This window comes from Vicugna pacos, chromosome 10 (assembly GCF_048564905.1).
Source record: "Vicugna pacos chromosome 10, VicPac4, whole genome shotgun sequence".
Classification (NCBI taxonomy): Eukaryota; Metazoa; Chordata; class Mammalia; order Artiodactyla; family Camelidae; genus Vicugna; species Vicugna pacos.
The window spans coordinates 10,263,726-10,285,967 of NC_132996.1; the positions used below are offsets into that span (position 1 = coordinate 10,263,726).

A 22,242-nucleotide genomic window follows, 5' to 3' on the forward strand; every position below is an offset into this window, starting at 1 on the left:
TGTTTGTGCTTCTAATGTCACATATGGAAGGGTGGGCACGGAGTGGTGCTCAGCTGGCTTTGACACCCATTATAATAGATTCCTACACCTTTAAGTTATGTTTCTCAAGTTAAAACTCTGATTTTTTACATCCTTTTTGGCTTGTTTGTTTGTTTTAGGGGGGTGATTAGGTTTATGTATTTATTGCAGAGGTACTGGGGATTGAACCCAGGACCTCATGTGTGCTAAGCATGAGCTCTACCACTGAGCCATGCCCACCCCCTAAAATTCTACTGGTTTAATGAGATGTGTTCTGACCTGATCAAGAATGAAAATTTGTAACATCTTTAGTCATATTATGTAACCTGCAAACTAAAGGATTTTGTAGTCAAGTAGCTGGAATTTTAAATTTCTTTTCCGTATGTGGTTATGCTGACATGCAGGTTCCATGAGGATGAAGTCTTTGTCTCATTCCTTCTTTTCATTGTAGAATCCCAGTCAGTCAGAGCAGTGGCTGACACGCAGTGTGAACTCAAAACTGTTGAATAAATGAATGAATGAATGAACGAGCGAATGACCTTGTCCAAGCAGCCTAATGGAAGAGCCAGTTTAGGCTCTGCCTGTCTGGAATATCTGAGAACATCTGAAGATACTCACGGGAGTGCTGAGAAAAAGTGTCTGAGCGCCTACTATGTATCTGGCTTTGTGTTGGGCCCTTGGGATTTTACGGTTAACAGGGCAGACGTGCTCCTGCCATAAAGTGAGCATAGAGCTTAGCAGAGAAGATACTGTATTAAAAAGTGAATACTAGAGGGCTGGTTTTTTATAACACAGAAGGCACAGAGTGTTATGGAAGCACTGCAGGGGGCCACAGCATGTGAACAGAGGCATAGTTTCGAAAGCAACTGTTAGGACATGAAAATATCTGGAAAACCATAAAACGTGTTTCAGACGAAAGGTACTGTTATCCAAGTCCTTGTGCTTCACAAGCTGGCTCTTTCCTGGTGCTCTGTCTCTTTCTTAGGATCCTGGGGGAGGAACATAGCTGTTGCGATTGTTCCGATGTGTATGCAGCTGAAGAACCGAGCCTGAATGGGACAGCAAGCCATTTGTTCTAAAATTCTTCTTTTGTTTAAAAAATATTTTCTAATTTAATTTTTTTTTTTGCTTTTAAATTTTTGGAGAGGGAGGTAGGTAATTAAATTTATTTATTTATTTATATTTGTTTTTTAATGGAGGTACAGGACCTTGTGCACGCTAAGCATGCGCTCTACCACTGAGCTATACCCACTCCCCACTAAAATTCTTCTATCAAGGAAACATCTGTCTCTCTTCCAGGGTGCCAACCATCACATGGGCCTTCCAGCATTAGCATCTTTTTCAGCCATTGGCAATGTTTGCCTCCTCCCCCCCGGGCTTCGTCACCGCACACAGACACACACCTTTGCCCAAACTTCAGTTCCAGGCTTTTCTATGAAAGACTGCAGAAGCTCCTTGAAACCATCTTAAGGCTTCACAGTCCACGCATCTTCCCCCAGGGGCTTTGCCCAGCTGTTTCATTTGCAGTGTATTTATCACTTTTCAGCTCACTTGAATGCAAGGGGAAACACAAGAGAAAGACACTATTGTTGTAATGTTTTTGTTTTCTGGTTGTCATTGTATTTCTTCAGAGTCATAGGATGGAAGAAAGCCTGGGATGTCATTTGGTTTCATTTCCTACTGGGCAGTCACGTAGGCCCACTCTTTTTTTTTTTTCTTTTTAATTGAAGTACAGTCAGTTTGAAATGTTGTGCCAATTTCTGGTGTACAGCACAATGCTTCAGTCATATATATACACACATATATTCATTTTCATATTCTTTTCTTTCATGCTCTTAAATGAAACTTTTAATTCAGTATCCTCTCACTTTTATGTCACTTAAGGAGGATGAAATTCTGTAGGTTCCTCTGGTAAATTATTCCAGAGTCAATAAAGCTTGTTTTTAAAAATGCTTTTTACATTTAGCTCAAGTACCTCCTATTGCCTCTGAGGACAAGTGTTAAGTTTCAGTTGTAGCATAGCCTACCATGTAGTTAAGAGCCAGGTTCTTAATACCAGAAGTGGGATTTGAACCCACAGAGGATAGAGACTCACTGGATCTTAAGTCTGAGGCCTTAAGCACTCAGCCATTCTGGATCCCAAGAGCCAAGTTCTTGGACTCAGATAGATCTTGGTTCCAATATGACCCCTGTTTCAGCTGAATTGTGTGCTGTGAAACCATTGCATGACCATTTTGTAGCCTGGTTTTCTATCTGTAAACTGAGGAAAATAACATTCAGATCAAGAGGGAAATGTCTGTGTCCCTGACTCTCACACGATGAATATTTGATAAATGGTGATTATCACTTTGCTCCATATTAAGTATCTAATTATATTTGAGAGCAAGAACCATGACTTGTTGGGGTTTGTATCCAGCACAGCCATTAGACAGCACTGTGGATATGATAGGTACCCAGGAACGGTGTATAAATGATTAACAAAAAATAAGCATAGGAAACAACTTGCTCGCCAGTTAACTAGGTCCATGACGGGGCAAATCATTTGCACTTCCTGAATCTTCGTTTAAATTCATGTAAAATGATCGTTTTACAAAGGCCCCTTTGCAGTTGAATATTTATGGTGGGCATTTATTTCCTCTGCTCTGTCAGAACTCCAGAGAAGGAAGTTCTTTTAGGCACAATTTCTGGGCCTAAGAATGATTTTTTTTATTAATAATCTGATTTTTAAAAATGCTCATACGTTTTATTTAGTTACATTTAAAAAGATCTTTCGGGGGAAGTTTTAGAAATTTTGTCATGTTTATTGATTAGATTTTAAATGCAAGGAAGTTAAATGCTGAGTTTCTGTCCCCTTCGGTATTATTTCACAAACAGCACAGACCCAGTACTTAATACTGGTTCCCAAAGTGAAAGTGGAGGTGGGGGAAGGAGGCGAAGAAGCTAACTCTAGAACAAGTCCATTTTGTTTGTTGTTCTGCTGACTAATGGCTTCAGCTTTCTCCCTGGAGTGTTTCCAAAGCTCTTTGCTAGGTGCTCACCTTGACTCTGCCCAACATTCTCGACCTCAGCTAAAGCAAACTGCAGCTGATGACAGCATCGGGCTGCAGAAAAGCAGCTGGTAAAGCCTGGGCACAGTTCTACTTAGAGAGACCACGATAAACTCACACATGCATTCATTTAACTATTGATTTCTCAGAACTTTAGGTGATTGAGGAGGGAGGTATGTGATTGGGGGGGAAGGGGAAAATTCCTTGGTGTGTGGGGGGGGTGGTCTTAAGCCCTCTTTAGAGTTTCTTTCTATGCTTGACTCTTTTCTGGGATGCTGAGGTTTCCATCCGGAATGTTGACTTCATCATAAAATTCTAAGGAAATGAATTGTTTTGTCAGTTTCACTGAGGGCCCCTGTGGATTCCCAAAGAGCACAGTACCCTTCAGTTAGGTGAACACACCACTAGGTGGAGAAAAGAGCATGTCAGTCTTAGCATAATCTTCTCATCTGATCCACCAAACTGTAAATCTTGGGGAGTTCCCAGTATATACACCAGTGTTAACTGAGATACATATCCATGATACATGAAGATTAGTGATACATAAATAAAAAGAGGGAAATAAGATGATATCCCTGAGTGTGCAGACTTACAGAAGCATACTCTGTGGTGCTGTTCTACCAGGGAGTTCTGCTGTATTAATTTTTTTTATTTCAATAGGTAGATGGCATTCCTTAGACTTTTGGGGAGACCAACTTGTAATGTGGGAGAATGATTTGTCCAGCTGCAAGTTCATTGATAACACCAATGAGAATAAAATTTAGGTTAGTTGGTAGATTTTCATAGCTTTGTACCACAAACACTAGATTCATAGCTTTATATTCGGCACTTTTACTTTGTGCCAGTGATATCAGCAAAGAGAAATCCACACTGAAGAAAATTTCCACAAACTGCAAAAATTCTTAACTTTCTAAATATTATGCCAATGATTTCATCAGATATAGAGCAAAGAGTCTTTCCTTTGAGAACTTCGTTTCCCACAAACTGATTAAAAAGATACAATCCAGGAAATCCTTTTAGTACAAACTAGGGAGAATTGATATAAATGAAAATAAGGGAAAATGAAAACAGTGGGTAGAGCCTGACATTTGTTTGATAAAATAGCATAGGCGGTTATGAATGGCACAATATAATTCAGAGTCCACAACACTTCTTTAATATCACAATCACATATATTACCTTACTTAATGTTTACATTAAACTTGTGAGGTGCCTCTGACTGTCCCCCACCTGTCTTTTGTAAAGACAAGGAAATGGGTGCAGGTAGAAGGTAAATAATAACTCCAAGCCGGTATTCAGTGTGCGTGGGAACCCGATTCAATTCCTGTTCCACCCAACGGTGGGTACGTCAGTTGTTTTTCCCATTTTGCTGATGACTCTCCACTTTTTTGTCAGCCAACAACCCTGGTGACTCCTGCCCATCAAGAGCAGTGCTTGCTACAGGGTGGTGGTGGAGAGGTGGGGTTTTCCCTGGGGGTCCCCCCAGAATCTGTGTGGGTAGATCTGTGTAATCTGGAAAAGATGCCAGAGACAGTTCTACTCTGCTAGCGTGCACCCTGACTGACATGCCCTGCGCTGTCCCACACTCTGTCCAGGATGGTTTGATTTGTCTATTGACTTTAAATTTGAACTTCTTCCCGACTTCCTGTTTAATAACTCCGCATTAATTTTTTTTTTGCACAAACTTCCCAGGCAATTAGTTTCATGGAATATTTCTGGGTTAGCCTATTTCCTTCTCCCAGAAGGAAATCTGGGGGTCGATGGGGCAAAAAACTTGTACCACACAGTTATGTTAAGGTTTAATTAGGATGAAGCATCATTGCAGAGGTTAGTGTATGAAGCTGGAAGTCTCCCCCATGTCACATCTTAGTATTTCTCATCTAGTGAGAGTCTTTGACCTTGCTTATGACAGCTTACTGTAATAGGAATCATTCTATCTAAGCTCGCTCTGACACACACGGCTCAAATGCTCCCCAACATGCTTCCAGGAGCAGGGCTTACTTGCTTTCACTATCCCCTACGCACAGGCCCTTCCTTTCATGGCCACAGTCATCTCAAGTCTCCTCTGAGGCTCACGCACCACAGCCCCGCACAGCACCGCCCACCACCCCTCCCTTCCTCTGTGGCAGTCTGGAATATTGGCCAGGTTACATCCATGCTTAATAACCCATCGCATATTTTACTGGTTGCTTTGGGCTTCCTTCACAGTTTCCTCCCAATATTACTTTTTTTTTCCAATTTATTAGCAAAATGAAGTGGTGAGTTTTGCGATGTTGAGCTGGGCCTAGAGGCAACACAACATTAGAGGGTTAGGGTCATGCAGCTCACTGAGTTTTGGTGCCCTGAGCCCTCTGGAAATAATGCTGAGCAGGCTGAATTACATCGCTTTATGTCCAGCTTTGTGACTCATACTGCCTGCTGAAAAGAACACTTCTACTTTCTCGCTGTGTTGGTGGTTTCAGGTTTCAAAATGATATTCTTTCCAAATCTCTGGCCAGTTCGGATTTCACAGACAGCACAGCCATTTCAGGCTTTACCTGGGGAAAAGGAGCTGTGACTTTCCATTCAGAAGCTGTTGTCTGTCAGGAGCCGCACCAGGAGAGGATTTCTCACAGCTGCCCTTGATGGTCCTAAAGCCCTTCCTGGAGCAGCTGTGAGCACCATGACTCTGCTCCTAACCTCAGAAATCAAAGGAAAGAAGAGAGTGTGTGTTATACATATTCGCCTCTGTCTTTTTATTGCTTCCTGTCCGTTCTGTCCGGGCTCTAACACTAGTGGACGAAGGAGTGGCTGGGCCTGCCCACAAATGATGTCATTTCAGGAGTGGATGTAATTTTCAACCTTTGACGAGATATCTGAAATCTCACCCGGGAGAGTCTTTCTATTGGGACTGTCTTCAAGAGTTTCATGTGAAAGTGTAAAATACCATTGGAACGTACTGTCTTTTAAGCCTTATACTTTTTTGCACTTAAAACACCTTCAGGCAATGTCAATCCACACCTGAGGGTTACTCATTTTGACAACTAGCTGAAAGCAAAATAATAGGAAAAACAGTGACTCTCACAAACAGTTTGCCAGGAAATGGTGCTAAAACAACCAAGGACAAATTTTGACAAGTTCACACTTTTTTGGTCCTCCCATATGTGTGTAATAATCATCCCATTATAAGAGGTTTCGTCATGTCACATTTTCAGGACATATATTTATAGGTTTTGGAAAAATTAACACTTAGCAAGCATGTCTCTAACTGTGGACAGGCTAAGTGGAATGTTAAAATGTGTACTACACTATTTTCCTGCAACCAGTCAGACTACGATCACAACATCGAGAGTATATTCATCTCTCAAGTAGATGACTAATATTTTTACTTTTCTTAGTTACTCATTTGGGTAACTGTGGCTCATCTCCCTCCCTGGGTGAGATCAGAAGGGATTCCCTGGACAGGATGGGAAATGGAAACAACCTTTACCGAGTGGAGAGTACGTGGACCCAGGCTATGACTGCACAGCTGGGTCTAAGAGCACACGGGTCAGACGGCAGGGGGATGGCCCAGTGGGCCATCAGCACAGAAGGGGCCGGAAGTAGAAATTGGGAGGGGAGTTCAGAGTCAGAGAGGCTGAAAGCAGAAAGAGCAGACTGTGATAAGTGAGCTGTTTGAACAAGTGTTGGACGCCGACAATGGGACTGAGAGTGAATCTTCACATGGTCTTACCATCCAGGGCGTGGTCAGGTCTGGAATGCGATGGATCTATTCTGGTCTATGCTGTTTTACTTTAATATGTGTGTGTGTGTGTGTGTGTGTGTGTGTGTGTTCTTCCTGTGGGCCAGGCTTCTGCGAGGCCTTGTGAAAGTAAACACCACCACCACCGCCACTTACTTTCAGGTACTGTGATAAGTGCTTTGCACATATTACTCATTTAATTCTCACAAAAATCCCGTTGGATGAATATTATCTTCTGCCACATATGAGGGAGCAAGTTCAGTGATGTCAGGAAACGCGTCCAAGGTTACATGGGATACAATTGATAGAGCTGGAAATTGAACTCCGTTTACTCTTTCTGTAAAGTTTATGATCTTAGTCACTGTGCATTCTAGCTGGCTATATGCATTAACCTGTTCTGAAACATTGATGGAAACAAGGACTTCAAGAATCTCGATTGCATGGCTAGGTGATTAAAACTAAGCTCACTGGCTTTGCAGGTCATGAGGCACTCTAGAAGCAAAGGGAAAATTGTTTACTCTTAGCTTTGCTGGTATTTCTTTCCACTTTTGCCCTTTCTCACCCTATCCTCCTGTCTGCTGTATTATGAAAACACGAGAGTACAGGGTACATGGTTAACAACTGAATTCCAAGCTCTCTCACAGAGATAAGCTTCTATGAGGAATTATACAGGGCACAATGAAAGAAGTTTGGAAGAAGAAATGATGAGATCAAAAGAAAGTGCCTGCCAGGTCCAAGGCCCTGTTCTGAGTGGTTTGTGATATGAGTGAGTATCTCACGTCACTGCTGTCTTCCAGGAGCTTAAAAACCTGTGGGGATGTTAACCCAGAACACACGACTACTTAGAGAATGAGGCAAGAATTAAATAATGAAGCCTACAAGAGATGCCACTAGGCAGCTTAATCGATAAATAATTGCTATTGCCAGTGCGTGTTATGAAGAATTAGACTGGAAAGGAAGCTCACATGGAGAGCAGAAAACATTCTTAACTAATACTTGACAGCTACGCAGGTTTTGACTCAGTGGTGAGGCTCAGGCAATGGGAATGAAATGAACAAAACAACGAGAAACAAAACAGGGATGATGAAGAGTCCAGTTTGGTGCAGACTTGGTACCAAGGACCGGTGGCAGCCAAGGCTGAGAAAGTGGGCCGGGGTAGAGTGCGTCAGACCAAGTGTCTGAGTGGTAAGAAGAAATCCAAAATCCTCCTTCCAAATCTCCAATATACTCCTCTTTCCAAGCTTCAAAGCTGGCCCTTTTTTCTTCTTTCTTTACTCCATAGTCCAAGACACATTTGCCTAATTGATGCTTATGAATATTAGAATTGTCCTTGGGTTTTTCGAAGCCTTGGGTGTTTGGGATGCTGGGAGCTAGCTGACCAAGGGACTTTGTGAGAAGAGTGGTGGGGCAGATACAGCAGGTGGCGCCCTCTCACCAAGGCAGGAAGAGCCCACACTGACTAAGCCAAGCCAGGCAGACCCTTCCTTGTGAGTCGCTCCCCAGCTCAGTAAAGGAACCCCCGTGCCTTGCTTAGTGTGCCCTCGCCACTTAAATTTTAACTATTTAGCTCCTTCATGACATTTTGAAGGGGTGGTGGGGAGCTGGGAGGTTTATTTCTTAAAGGCATTAGTAAAACTCATTTTGGCAGACGGAATTGAGAGTTCCATTAAGAGCCGTTGATATTCTGTCCAGATGTCAGGTAGATGATGGTCTTTTAAACTAAAACAACTGGTGTGCTCACTGAGGGTCTATTTTATTTCTTTCCTAGTGCTTAGCTTCTGTATGCTGTTGCTAAGCTTCATGGCAATAAATAAATAAAGAATCCATACTTACAGCCCTTTCTCCGGAGTGTGAAGAAACATCTATTTCTGTTTGAGATAAACCTTGGGAATATTTAGAATAGAAGGCTGAGTCTAAGTGGGGCATGGACGTGTCTTCACTGCGTATTGCTGTGGGAACATGGACTCTCCACGGTGGTCCTTGGCCCCGTGGAAGGAGGGCCCTGGGATCAGGGCTTGGCCCAGAGGAGGGTCTCAGAAAAAGTGAACTGAGCACCTACTCTATCCATATTTTATGTTCAGAAAAGTGGGATATTTTATCTTTGTCCACCTTTCCTTTCCTTATTTATTCCCTGAAGACTACAGCAAAAATTTTGATGGCTAAATGGAAACATTAAGGCTACCCAGGGCAGCCTGGTGACATTTTGTTTCTTGGAACCAGCTGATTCCTGCTCCTTTCCTATCTTCCCGTTCCTCCTGTGGTGCTCTGATGCTCTCTGGTGCTGATGGCCCCACACTCTTCCGCTCCACCTAGATTTATTGCCCTGATCTTCTCTTCCTCCATTAAAATGACCCTGTTTCATGCCCATGATAACTTAATAGCTCAGTCCTTCTAGTACTATTGTGATTTAAAACATTTTTAAAGTTCAGAATTACATTTTCACTTTCGTGACCACTTGACCCAGTTTTATTTTATTTATTTATTTGTTGGGGGGTAATTAGGTATTTATTTATTTATTTATTTATTTATTTATTTGTTGGGAGGTAATTAGGTATTTATTTATTTAATGGAGGTACAAGGGATTGAACCCAGGACCTCGTGCATGCTAAGCACACACTCTACCACTGAGCTATACCCTCCGCTACTCACTTGACCCAGTTTTGGATTTGTAAAACATGTTCACCGTATTCAAGACCCCTTGTTAGTTAGTCTGAAGAAACGGCCTTATCAGTGCCTGAGGAGAAACTAAGCATTGTCAGTCTCCCCTTTCCCTCTGAGGCATGTTAACCTCATGTCTGCTTTCATAAAGGGAGTGAAGAATTTCAGGCACCTGTCAGGCTGATGAAGGAGATGGTTTGGGGGTAGGCAGGTCACTAAGTTCTGTCAAATCAGACCCTCTGTGAGAGAGTTATATATCTCACACAGAATCTCTTGGGACCTTTCTTCTGCAGCCCTGTGCCCTGCCAGGATGTGGGAAGGCATATCCAGGTAGGAATGATCCTGCTGGAACAATATTCTGGAAGGGTTCTGGCTAATGTTTGCTTGCTCTGAGCACCAGAATCTGGTTACAAGTGTCCACTGGGCACATCCAGTCCAGGAAATTATGCATCGTGATATTTGCTGGGGAGTTTCACATTGGGTCTTATGAGGAACACAAAGAGGATTAAATGAGGATAATTAAATCCATACCCAAGAATGTACGAGGTGCAAGTGACTGAATAGTCAACAAACAGACACACACACACACACAGGCACACGTGAGAGCCCCAATCACGTACACCTGAACAATCATGAGATTTCCTATCTCGACTCGTTAGAGGACTGGTGAAAGGTCTGGTTAGGACTGCCTATGGGAAACGTCTATGCCCGGGCCATGCATAGGTCTTCACCTCCCTTCCCCCTTCTCATCTAATTCTAGGATGAGATTTTGTTATCTTCCATGTGCCATGCTATTCCTGATTCTTCCCAGGTCTCTGTTGGAATGGCTACTTCTTGAATCAGAGCTTTTGTACTTTAGAATTCTCAGGCTCTCTGCCAGCACAGAAGCTACACTTTGAGATGAGTTTCTATCAGCTGTACTTCTTTAGCTCTAAGTACTCCTCTTCCAGCGTACTACTGCATGGGTCTGTGTAATACTGGACCTTCTGGAGATTCTTCCTTTTTTCCCATCAGCAGACAGTGCTAGTCACCTGGAAACGCCTTAACTCTCTCCAGTACCTCACTTCACTTTTGTTTTTCAGCCCCCTCATTCAGTGGAGGCAGGGTGAGTAGCTGTAGAAATAACTGGCTATTAATTGAGAAGAAAGCAACTTCCAAGCCAACAACTATCTAAAAGTCTTGACCATTAGAAAAGGGACATTAACTTTAGGCTACTTCCCTCATCAATTTGGTATATGTGGAATTCTTTAAGGATTTTTTGCCATTCAGTTGTGAAAACCTAGAAAAGTTTTGAACTTGAGTTCTCATCCTTGCCCTTGTCTTGAGGCCAAGACAGTAAGCAGTGCAGCCTACCGCACACTCTGCTGAATGTCTGCCACCTTCTTCTAATGGGAAACCCGCACAGAAGAAACAAGCAGTGTTACTGAAAGTAGCAAGCTGTGAGTGGTGGGGCAGCTCCCAGGAAGGAGAATGGCTCTGGGGCTCCTCCCCTCCCACAGAAAGAGTGCAAGTCCTGAGGCTACCCTGTCCGTTATAAACCCTACAGCACCTTGATGGCTAGTTACTGTTGGTGGAACCCAGTGAGCTTTCAGTAACCAGGCTGCACCCTATCTTCTTACACTCTCTCTCTCTCAAGACAGTGGCAGAAACCTGAGTGGTCAGTACTGTGTTGGTTTGGAGGTTAAATTCTAGGCTAAACTGGGGATCACAGAGATGCAGAAGGACTGAGGCCAGGTGACAGACTTTAATTTTTTGTTGACTTGTAAAATGCATTGATCATCTGAGCACCATTTAGAAAATGCCACTATTTAAGCTAATGTGGAAACTGAGTGAGTGTGCGTGCGTGTGTATTCACATGGCTCCTCTCCCAGCTCTTAAAGCCTCACCATGACTCACTGCTTTCTTTCCCCCAACAAATAATCATCATTACGGATTGAATTAACTGGAAATGACAGATAGCAATGTTTGATTTTATTACTACTACAAATCAGAAGTACCAGAAGGATGTAGGCTTGATAGATCTGGACTCTTTAGTCTCGTCTGAGCTCCCTGAAGTTCAGAGGTTCTTGAAAATCAGAAGGGTATTGAGCCTGAGTCATCAAATTGCTTTTCTGTTTGGGAGCAAGATAGACAAGGGAGAATACTTTTAAAAGCCTCTTAAAAAAGTGCTTCTCCTGGTTACTGCCTGAATGAGTGGCTTAAACATCTGGATTTTTTTTTATGGGGAAATTTCTCTTTATTGGAGTGAAGGAAGTTAACATACTTGGAGAACTGAGGCTGTTTTGTGCAGCACTTAACACAGTGGTAAGAAGGTACTCAGGATGCATTTGGTGACTAAATGATTGCAAAGTCCACTCTAATCTGCTGCTCGACTCCTTTCTCTATTAATGAGAACAAATGTAATCCTGGCACACAAACTGTAATCTGGAAATGGCTTTTAGAAATCCACTCTACTGAATAAATTGTCCATTAGAGCCCATCATTATATGGAGACCGTGATGGTCCATCATTATCAAGGTTAAGAAGTTACATTAGACTAGATGGTGGTGGGAGATGTAGAGGAGGGGGAGGTCTATTTAACTATTTCAAGATATTGATGGAGGAAAAATTTAGCTTCTAAATTTTTATCTGCTTAATATTCTTACCAACAGCCTAAAGTATTATAATGTCTGGAAATTGTTAGAAACTGTAAAGGGCTGAGATTTTACCCTACTTGTAATCTAATACATTAGCCTGCTACGGTTTCAGAGATACTGGCAGAAGACACAAGACTCCTGAGTCAGAGACAAAAGACCTTATTACTTTGAGAAATGGCAGTAGACAGAGTATCAGAATTCTCTTGTGGAAGCTCCTTGAGCTCCAGTTCCCACAGGGTGATGCAGAGAGTTCCAGGTGACGCCTGCACATGCAGTGGGTTACATGACAGGAGAGGAACCCTGAGCTTGGGGAACCCAAACACATTATAGTGATCAATGAGTATGCCTGCCTTTGCTCCTGAGGGAAATGCTTTATCTTCCAAGCTGCTTTCTGTACAAACATCCTTGAAAAAGCTAGTCCAAAACAAAGTCAGTGCCTCTGCTCATGAGATGTGCAGAAGCATGAGAGTCTCATGGAGAAACTGCCTTGAAAGAATGTGGTATCCATGCCCAGTGTGGGTTCTCCATCCTTTTCCCATTGCTATCTTTAAGCCACCATCTTTAGGCTACCATCTTACTTGGCATGTGGTGGTTCTCACTGCCTTCAGTTTCTGCTGTCAAACCAGGCTTGGAATTATGCTGGGTATTTTTATTTTCCCTCACTCTGAGCAGTTGAGGATTCCCAGAGATCTTTGCAATCAAGGGAGATGACAAATCAACTAGGTCTCTGCCAGGGGGGAGTAACTTTTTCTGGGGCCAGTGCTGACACCTGCTTGGCTGAGACGTGGGGAGGAGGGGAGAATAAATAGAAGAGAGAATACAGTGCAGGGGAGAATAGCTCAGTGGTAGAGCACATGCTTAGCATGCACGAGGTCCTGGGTTCAAGCCCCAGTACCTCCATTAAAAATAATACATGGATAAATAAACCTAGTTACCTCCCTGCAAAAAAACAAAACAAAACAAAAAACACAAGTGAAAGAGAAGGAGAGAAAAAAAGGAGAGGGGGCGACATCTATTGCATGGTTCAAATCTAACTGCATTAGTTAGGATTTTTCCTTGAGTATTTTTATCTGTCATTTCCAATAGAATCAGAGACAGTATTTAGCATCTATTTATGAAGAGTAAAGCAGTGAGTCACAGAATGCTGGTGAGGCTAAGGCCCCAGAGGAAACTGTGTGGGTAGCAAAGAAATCAAGCTTTCATAAGTTGAACTGGCTGCAAAAGATAAAGATACTTTTTTAAAAAAGTCCCCCTATTTAGTAGAGTGAACAATTTAAGGGAAACGTGAAGAAAACATGTTATGTAAGTAAAAGGTGAATGTTTGATGGCTGCAGTTCACAGAGAAACTTACATGAATCCAGAGTTCTCTCAGGGTGCGAATGTGACTCCACCAGCACCAGCAGCCTTTGGCTGTGAAGGGTGCCTGTGCCTGTGCCTGAATCTTCTCAACGGCCACCCAAGGCTTCGCTAAATCTCTTTAACAGCAGAGGAAACACTGGTACAAAAGTTAAACAGTTTGCCCCGTTAGTGGACCAAAAACATGAACTGAGTCGCCTGATTCCAAGCCCAGATTTTGACCCACAATGTTAAATTGGAATGAAAACTAATAAAGTAGAAACGCAAGGGAGAAAACAGGCCATTTCTTCCTCTTTCGTTTTGCTCAGAGTTGACCCTCCTCCCTAAGAGAGTGGAGACAATATGGCAGGTAGCTCTTTTCCCGCTGACCGACAGAAATGCTCCACGCAACGGACAGCCACAGAGGGCAACAGATGTATGAGTAAGGTCATGTGCTCTTCCGATGGGCAGAGATCAGAGTGGCCCACTCTTCAGATCCGTCATGCAGAAGGGCTTCAGTCTGTAAAAGGCAGAGAAGGAGAACTTGCCAAGGAAGCGGCCCTCAACAGCAGTGTGTTTGGGTTCTTACGTTCTAATCTTTTTTAGAAGGTAGCTGAATTTCCTCATGGAATATTGCAGTCTTTCTCATCGTCATTAAAGTGGTTCAACCTGCTGTACTGGATGGAATTTGTTGAGTTTGAGGCTCAGCTTCATGTAGAAGAGCTACATAGTCTTGCTCAAGTCCTGGAATCCATGGAGAGGAGGAGACAATGGGTATAAAATGTTAAATCCTAGATGAATGAAAATAATAATTACTATCATCTAAGCAGCATCCTAAATCCACCTTTCTCTCCTAAGGAGATGATGACTCACCTTAACCTTATCCAGAAAAGAAATTCTAGCCTCCCTACCAGGTTCTTTTTTACCTCCCTACCAGGTTCCCACTACTGGTCTTATTTAGCACAGTTCCCTCTCTCTTCCCTTAGCTTGTCCTATAGAGTATAAATAGTATTTTTCATCTTATATAGGTATCGTTCAATGATTATTACTCTGCTCTGTGTGTTCTCTATGTCTTGATCCTTTACACATTGGCTGTCATAGAGTGGAAGTCTCTCAAGGGCATGGAATCCGTTATTGGGAACTGTGTCTACAAAAGTGACAAACACAAACAGGTGTTGAATTAACACTTTGTGTTAACTTGAAGGCAACGTTGATGATGATACTGATGACAAACTTCTTCACAGTTTACTGAAAGTCAGGAAAGTGGTAAAGTTATTCCTGGAAGCCTTCAGAAAGCCTCAGAATCATGGAGAGTAAAGAAAATAGTCAAAATAAAAAAAAAAGAAGAACTTAAAAACAAAAGGAAGTATGCCCTAGTCTTGCCCTTTTAAATGTATGGAGAACATTTCCGCTTCCACAGTCCATCATTATGTGAAAGTCAGCCGTGCCTTAAACCAAACTCTCCATCTTGCCTCTCAAAGCAGCCCTCCTGATTAGCATCCCGATTTCAGATTTATTCTCTTAGCTTCCCAAGCTCAAAACCCCTGAGTCATTTATTATTGCCGCCTCTTCCATACACTCGTATCCAATCAGTAATCAAGTCCTGTTGTTTCTGCCTTCAAAATAATTTCCATAACTTTCCCTTTCTGTTACCATGGATACCACCGAATCTCCCTTTTTGCTTCATGCCTGGACAACTGCAGTAACTTCCTGAGTCTCTTGGCTCCAATCTACCCTGCCTGCAGCTGCTGTGGAATAATTTCTTTTGTCATATCACACCGCTGTCCAAAAACCTTCACAGGCTCCTCCCTGCTCTTCTTTAAAGCCCAGATTCTTTAAAGTAGCTTGCATGGACATCCAGAATCTGACCAGATTGAAAGGATCCCTGCTCACTGATGTGATGCCTTCGTGGAAAACCGAGAAGGCACCTCCCGGAGGCAGAGAAAGCCTGGTGATGTAGGCTTACAGAGAGAAGCAAGCCTTTGTGTGAACACCCTGTAAAGGGTGGTCGCATCCTCAGGGGGCACGCCCTCTGCTGTAGGGTACACAGTGCCCTTGGAGAGCAGGGCACAGGTGGTTTTTTAACTCCCAACCACTTCAAGGTCTTTGCAGATCTTAACCTCCACAATCATTGGCAGAGCCCAGCAGTCTACCTGTTCAACCTAATTTCCCTTTGCTCCGAAGCTCAGACAACTTTGCTTTCCTTGAATATGCTGTGCTTGATTTTACCAGAGTACCCTGACTCTTGGTTTTTGCATTTCCTGAAATGCACTTTTACTTCCTGATAGCTGGGTAATTCCTGCTTGCCCTTAAAAGTTCACCTTAAATGTTACTCTTCTGGAAAGCTCTTTCTAATTCCACAGCCTGAAAAAAACTGATCTTTTAGGTTCCCACAGCACTGTGCATACTCAGTTATAGCACAGAGGGGTCAGATATGATAACCCACAACTCTGATGGACCAAAGTATACACTTTGGAATTTTGTGGTAACTGACTTTTTCTTACCCTGGAGTTCTCATTTCTGGAAAGTTGGAGAACCTTAAACTTGCTTATTGCAAAGTAATTCTGTCTCTTTTGGATAAACAGACACTGCAAATGTTCTAACCCCCGCTGTCAAGGAAGGTGGGTCTGAGCAGGGGAATGTTTGCATGGATTAATGTGTCCCGGAAGAGGTGAGTGATTTCTCTGTTGTCCTCCTTTGCCTCCTTCTGGTCCTCTGGTTAATCTCATCTCACCTGCAGTTCAGGAGGCAGCCTGCATGCATGTTAAAGCTGCTACTGAGCAGCTGACTGTTTCAGCTCAGGGGCTGTTCCTCCACGATGGGCGATGCATGGTGATTGCTCCCAAAGAGCTCAGCCATCACCTCCTGCCGATCAGCACCACATCAGTTCTTGCTGGTGCTTCAGATTCCCAGTAACTCCATGTCATCTCCTCCTTGGCCTGTCTTTACCTCTAGCAAGTTTATAGCCAGCAGGCCTGGTCCACATTCCATAAGGCAGCCAGGAGCTTTTGGATTCTTCTATATCATGCAAGCACCAAGGGAGAGTCAGGTGCATCCTACCAGGCCCGTCCCTGCAGACACCTCCTCCACTCTTTGTTGCTTTGCTGCTCCAAGGCCAGCTTAGGTAACCTGAGAAAGCCGAGCACTAGCGTGGATGCTCTTAATTTCTCCCTCCATGCATCTGGGGATTTTGTGGCAAGCTCTGGGGAAGTACTCAGGGACTCATGCTCATCCTCTCCATCCTCTGATCTCCTTTAAGTCTCCCTGACTGACCACTGTCCCTCAAGTCAGAAATTTTTTTCCATTCCCTTCCTTATCTTTAGGTGGATGATAACTTCCTTTGTTAGAGCCCCAAATTTCTGTCGAGAGCTTATAATAAAATTACATGTTGGGCACTTCCAATTTTTGCTCCTGAACTTTAGAAATACCTTTATTTTTCAGCAAACTCTGGCTTACATTACCATAGTTTTGCCGTGGGCTTCAAAATCCTCTCTTACAAATCAAAAGCTGAACAGTGGCTCTTTCTTTGCATTCTGGTTATAGCAACAGAATCTTCCCAGAGGTAACAATGCATCTGGCTTAGTAGAGGACAGGCTCATGCAAGGAAGAGTGAAAAAGGAAGGCATTAATATATTACAAAATATTATCTGCTGCTACACAATTGCCTGTATTACATTGTAATCACAGGTTCACTGGCCTGTCTTTCCTTCTCTACTAAAAGTCTTCCATGGGAACCGTGTCTTATTCACCTTTGCCTCTTAATATCAATAAAACAAAAGCAAGGTTTAGGGCCACCTCCCAGCCATCCCTGGTCCAGTGGGGAAGACAGGGGAGGATCTTAAAGGAAAATAAAGTATTAAGATTTCACACCCGCAAGCAGGGAGTAGCACACATATGGTAGAGAAGATGGACGAGTGTCATTCTGAGGGCTTCTGGGCTCTTAAGCAACTGGGTCCTATGTTGATTGGTTAGACAAGAATTTGCAATCTTGTCCATGGGTCTTCATAGGGGAAAAACTAGATACAAGCAGTGTTGTTTTTGGCTCCCTGAAACGGAAGACGGTAGTGCCCTTGTTATTGTGGAGCTGGCCCTGCTTAGTGCTGGCCCTCATGGAGAACGATGGAGCACTCGAGGGCTGGGGTATAAGTGCGCAGGTAATCTGAATAGCTCGCCCTGTATAACAGGCTCTTTGAAGAGCCGTACATATGTTGATTCATTCATTCCTTATCATAGCAAAATAAAATGGCTTCCATTATTAATTTCATTTTACAGATAAGGAAATGGATGTGCAGGGAGATGAGGTGATTTGTCTGAGGCCGTATAACTAGAAAGTAGCAGAACTAAGAATGTGAACCCAGGGAGTGTAACTGAGAATTGCACCTGAGACTCGTATTCATACATTTCAAATATTAACATTTGTGCCTAATATTCAAACTGCTGTAGTACAATCAGACTGAATGAGCCTATATGTCAGGCTTATAGACTTCAGCAGATTTAGAGGAGAATCTGTTGGCCAAAAAGAGGAAGACTTGTTTTGAGTGGCTGTTGTGTCAAAAGTATCCAAAAGGAAATCCCCCCAAAGGAACATTTCCTGGGGAAATCCAGAAAATTTGCTTTCAGCGTCTAAATGTCTTTCAAACTTTATTTAAAGTGAAACTTTTTTTTTTTCCAAATAAAGTCTTACAAGCGAGTCCAATAAGTAAGAAAAATCGAAGTGAAGCTACAAAGCTTCCAACGAGATCATCAATCTTCAGCGTCCCTCCCCACCCCTCTTCACCTGTGTTGGCATTCCAGAGGAATACATGGAGCTCTGGTCGAGCACCTGACAAATTCGTTGTGCCCCTTCTATGTACCAGGAGCTTTGATACATTCTGCTATAAGATTGTATAAGTCCAAATGTGATTAAAAGAAAGGGCTACTTTTCAAAATACGTATAGTCAGTCTGAAACTTGCTTTATGTTAAGTTATTTGAACCCACACACAAGTGTTAGAATACCTGCTTTGCCTGCTTGACCAGGTATGCACATCAATTTTTGTGGGAAAAAAATGAAAGAAAAAATATTGACTTCATCTTTTATTATGTCTTCATTTTCATATATTCACCATATACAGATATAGTGACTTGAGTTTTCTGAACTAAAATCTGGGTTTGGTACATTATCTGACAATGGGAAAGAGTATTTCAAAATCTAGGCCCTCCATACAGCTCATTATATGGTTGGCAGTTTAGTGTGGTAAGGTCAGAAAGATCTGGTTTCAAATTCTGATTTCATATATCTTAAGCTAATTGCCTGGCTTCATTATGTCTCACTTTCCTCGCCTAAAATATGGGCAACTATACTATTTACATCCCTTACAGATGTTCTAAGAGCAAATGAAATCACAAAGGTAAGCTGGCATAGTGCCCTGCATGTAATAAGTGTTAGCTATTATTATTACTACCAGGCTGGCAAAAATAATATTCTTGTGTTGGTATCGTTTATCAAATAGGGTCAGCTCTTAATAAGCAGTGAATAAGGGACAATTCATTCATGTTTACGTGGATGTTTTAAATATACTTGTTGTACTGCTGTGTGCCAGACGTTGCATTAGACACTAAGTGTACAAGGTTCTGTCCTCTGTCCTCGAGGGGTGTATGTGCTAATGGTGGAGCCAGAGAAGACCAATGACTACTGTCAGTGGGAGCTGTGGAAATGTAGTACTACCAGTTTACACAGGGTGTGATGTTAATGGGTAAAAGCAAGACACCTAAATGCAAGTGTGGCATTAGAACAGTTTTTCAAGAGGGCTGTATGTGAGCTAAGATTTGAAGAATGAGTCGGTGAATTGTGGACAGAAGGAACAGCATGTACAAATGTACAAAAGGAATGGAGATTTGAAACAGCTTGCTGCATTACTGAATTTACAGTAATTTAGAATGTTCCAAAGTGAAAGGTACATAGAAGATGAGTTGGGGCATTGAGCTAGGCAAGTGCAGATCTTGTAGGGTGCTGCATGCTAAGAAAAGGAACTTGGGCTTTATCATGAGAAAATGAAGGGCTGTTAAAAGAGTTTAATCAAGGGAAGCAATATTATCAGCTTTGCATTTTACAATCACTCTGGGGTGGATAATGAATTGTACTGGGACAAACTGAAAATAGGGTGACCAGTTAGGAAATAGGAAAACAATTAGGAAGTTACTGCTGTAATCAAGTGTGAAGTGATTAGAACACACACTAAGGAATAACAGTACATATAGAGAAAGTTGTGTGTTGGGGGCAGATCTAAGAGATATTTAGGAGGTAGAGTCTGTTAGGGTTGGGTAAGTATTTGAATTCTGGTAGGGCTGGTGAGGGATGAAAGAGGGTAGAGACAACACCAGTTTTCTTTTACTTTGCACGACTGAGTTAGATTGGTATTAATCTAGATGGCAACTGTGAGAAAAGCTACAGCATTGGTAAGGAAAGAATGATTAGATAAAATGAACTTGAAGACTTTTGAGATTTCAAAGAGTAGCTGCCCCATAGCAGTTGGATACAGAGATCTCAAGTTTAACCAAGAGGTACAAGCCAAAGAAACACGTTTGGAGTCAATAACACATACGTAAGTAAGAGGTGATGATCTCCAAGGAGGATACATAGAGTAGAAAGGCTAGGGTAATAACAGAGCCCTAGGGGCCAACAAATTCAAGATTTAATTAGAGAAAGTAGATTCTACAAAGGAGATTGGAGAAAAGCAGTAAGAGGGGGAAACCAGTGAGAACTGGATTATAGAATCCACAGGAGGAAATGGTTTCATAAAAGATGAAGTAGTCAGGAGCATCAAAAGCTACAAAGATCAAATAAGAGAAAACTTTAGAAATGTCGGAAGTCACTGATAATTTGGGGGGAAGGAGGAGTCATTGGAAGAGCTGAAGTAGACAGTGAGTGCCACAGAGTATGGCTGTAAAGGAATGAAGAGAGGGGGATGGGAGCATATGGAAAGGAGGGCTTGAAGTTAATAAAGGATTTTTTTTTATGGCTTAAACCATTCATTCATTATATTCAAGATTTGTATATGAGAAGTCTGGCATGACTCAGTGGAGTTCTCTAGGGTCTCCGAAAACTGAAATCCAAGTGTCAGTTAGGCTGACTCTAATAAGGAAGATCTGGGGAAGAATCCACTTTCAAGTTCTTTCAGGTTGTTGGCAGAATTCAATTCCTTATGGTTATAGGACTTAGGTTCCTATTTTCTGTCTGAGTCCATCCTATAGAGGCTGCCTGAATTCCTCATTATGTGGTATCCTCCATCTTCAAAGCCATGGTGAGTTGAATCCTTTTCATGCTTCAAATCTCTCTGACTTTTTTTTTTCTGCTAGTTTAAACTTAAAAAAATGTGTAATTGCGGCAAAATACACATGATATAAAATTTATCATTGTAGGCATTTTTAAGTGTACAATTCAGTAATGTTAAGTATATTCATATTGTGCAACCTATTTCTAGAACTTTTCATCCTGCAAAACTGAAACTGAACCGATTTAACAGAAACTCTCCATTTCTCCTTCTCCGCAGGCCCTGGGAACCACCATTCTACTTTTTGTTTCTACAAATTTGACTATTCTAGATACCTCATCTTAGTGGAATCATACAATGTTTGCCTTTTAGTGGCTGATTTAGTTCTCTTAAGAACAATGTCCTCAAAGCTCATCCATGTTAGAGCATGTGTCAGAATTTCATGGGGAAGGAAATTTTTAAGATAGAAAATAGGAGAAAACAATGGACTGAGCAGGCCATAGGAAAGGCACAATCTGTGTACTAAGATTGGAGGAATTCTGTCTGAATTCCTACCACCTGAGAGCATTTATTTGTTCCTCAAGATCTTTTGTTTTTTCAATCTGCCAAGTAAAAAGCAATGTACCTGGAGGTGCGTAAGCCATTAGACATCCAAGGGTTGATCAGTTGGCAATGGGTTGAAATCTAGGTCCTGCAGTGTCCAAAGGTCAGACTGGTGGTCAGAGGCCATTCTTCCTAAGAATCCCACAAAAGTCGTCTAGATTGTTTTGAAATGCAAGTACCCTTACTGAAGAAGATTTTCAATTCCATTTAGTTTGGTTTAGGTGAGTGTTAATTCTGTTTGCTGGTATTTCAAGAAGACGCTGATGACACAGGAACAGAGCCCAGGAAGGGCTCAGTGAGTAGGAAATCAGACTGAAATTAGACATTTCCACGGAGACTTATTTTTCAGAGCAAATCAGTTGTACATGGAGAATTGGGAGTGACTATGTTGGAAAGCTGGGGTTGCACTTGGCAAAGGGTTCAGCCCTCAGGGACCTTATGAGACACTTCGTATCTCCAGCTATGACCTCCTCCTCTGACCTCTTGTATATGCAGCTACCTACGTGACCTCTCTACTTAGATAACTGAAAGGAATCTCAAAGTTGACATGTCCAATACTGCACTCTGGATTTCCCACCTCTCCCCCAAATCTATGTCTCTCCTATTCTTCTCCAGTTCATAAAATGTCTTTTTTTTTTTTTTTTTTTGGTGGAGGGAGATAATTAGGTTTATTTATTTATTTATTTTTAGAGGAGGTACTGGGGATTGAACCCAGGACCTCATGCATACTAAGCATGCACTCTACCACTTGAGCTATACCCTCCCCACCTTGGAAAGTATCTTTAGCATCTATCCAGTTGTTTAGGTAAAATTCCAGACATTTCCCCGATTTCCTTTGTGCAATCTACCAGCAAATTCTGGCAGTTCTATCCTGAAAGCCATTTACATCCTCTCATCTTCATTTGACCACCCAGTTCAATTATTACTGCTTCTCGTCTGAACTATTGCAATTGGCTCTAAAAGGTCTTTCAGC

The 22,242-nt window shown here is 42.2% G+C and overlaps 1 non-coding gene across 1 annotated transcript; it reads right to left on the reverse strand.

Annotated features, from left to right (window-relative positions):
- Positions 1 to 21,959: 21,959 nt before the first annotated feature.
- Positions 21,960 to 22,033, reverse strand: TRNAT-AGU (transfer RNA threonine (anticodon AGU)). The gene has a single exon. It is a non-coding gene; the product is annotated as a tRNA-Thr (tRNA).
- Positions 22,034 to 22,242: the final 209 nt, after the last annotated feature.